We start from the raw sequence: 1,498 nt of genomic DNA, 5'->3' as shown, positions 1-1,498 counted from the left end.
TGTTGACAACTTTCTGCGCCGTCTAGCGGTGAAATTCGATCAGCATGACTAACTCCCCTCACCCTCTCTGGTTGTAGACGACTTTTTCTGCAAGGGAAATCACCTTCAGTAAAAATGTTTATGGGTGAAATGAGCTCAGCAGGTGTTCTACTTTTCAACATTGTTTTTTTTTATCCGATTCTGTAGTATTGTGGCAAGTTTTAGATGCAGAATCATTAGCATATGCAGAACAAAATCGAATCTGAAAACTATTATTGGTAGTCTTAAGGAGAGTTTGAATGTAATGATAGCAGTGACAGCATGGAAGCCAATATACATAAATGCAATTGGCCTGGGTTTCTGGTATAAGCCGTGTTGAGGTACAGAACGACAGTGCCTTCTTAGCGCAGTAGGCAGCGCGTCAGTCTCATATTCTGAAGGTCGTGAGTTCGAGCCTCACAGAGGGCATTTACTTTTGACTATTCATTAGAATTAACTGCTTCGGGCCTTTTCAACCTTTACTTTTAAATATTATTCTCCTTCGGCTGTTGTGCAGATCCATGAAATCACTGCACATTCTCACTCCAATTCATCCATTCATAAATCAAGTCATCCATTAATAAATCACATTAATTGCAGTAACAGTGGCCTGGTTTTCGATTAATCTCAAAGGAACGCGGGATTACCAGCTCATGTCATTCAAAGTGCAGGAGAAAGATAGTTTGTGCTCGTGTGTAAAAAAGCATGTGATCCAGGCAACGTATGGTGCCGCACTCAAACCAATATATATGGATCCGGGGGAATCTCATCACGGATTACGTTGAAGGTTGACAGGAGATTTCAAAAAATGAATTCCCAAAATCACACAGGTCTGCCATTTTCTTGATATCCACTCCTGTCAATAAGAATGGTCCAGTGCCTTTGAAAGCCTACCGGTTAGTTATCAAGGCAACCTATAGATTCAAGAAAGCATCCCATTTTGGGTCCGAGAACAAGACAACTGCAGTTGCTTCATCTGAGCTGTACATTGAAACACAACACAAAAACCAAAGTCTAGCATCATCTACTCTCGGGGCATTATGTACTAATGTGCTTTAAATGGGCGGGTACTTGCCAGCCCAGAGTAGCGGCATGTCTTTTATCGGAAAGACTATGGTGTTCCTTACGAGTTTGCCGGTAAGCCGCCAACAGCAAACACAGCTTACTGCTTCCACCGCCCGATATCCCGATATTACCGGGATATTGCAGCTGGCGCAGTCACGGTAAGTGCCCATTGAGAACCACTGAATCACTGGCACCGCTGTTAACGGTGCCAGTGATACAGTGAATTCACTGCCGGCAGGGGCCTGAAAATGAGAAACAGTTCAAATGTTTTTGCCTTGAAAACAGCCAAAGACTTGGATAACTCTCTGCAACTTAATTTTGGGCTTTGAGCTACAAAATAACTAATGTCCCCTCATTACTATTCACTGACGATTACAAAGAGATGTTAAGTGTTCAAATACCACGGTGGTCGCTC

The 1,498-nt window shown here is 42.8% G+C and overlaps 1 non-coding gene across 1 annotated transcript; it reads left to right on the top strand.

Moving 5' to 3' along the window:
* The first annotated feature begins 374 nt into the window (after window positions 1–374).
* Window positions 375–447, top strand: TRNAM-CAU (transfer RNA methionine (anticodon CAU)). Its single transcript has one exon. It is a non-coding gene; the product is annotated as a tRNA-Met (tRNA).
* The last annotated feature ends 1,051 nt before the right edge of the window (window positions 448–1,498 follow it).

The sequence above is a fragment of the Ambystoma mexicanum genome (assembly GCF_040938575.1).
Source record: "Ambystoma mexicanum isolate Mex_15411 chromosome 12 unlocalized genomic scaffold, UKY_AmexF1_1 Mex_chr12_unloc.2, whole genome shotgun sequence".
In the NCBI taxonomy this organism is placed as follows: Eukaryota; Metazoa; Chordata; class Amphibia; order Caudata; family Ambystomatidae; genus Ambystoma; species Ambystoma mexicanum.
Note: the sequence above shows the minus strand (reverse complement) of the source record. Positions and strands in the feature narration are given on the sequence as shown.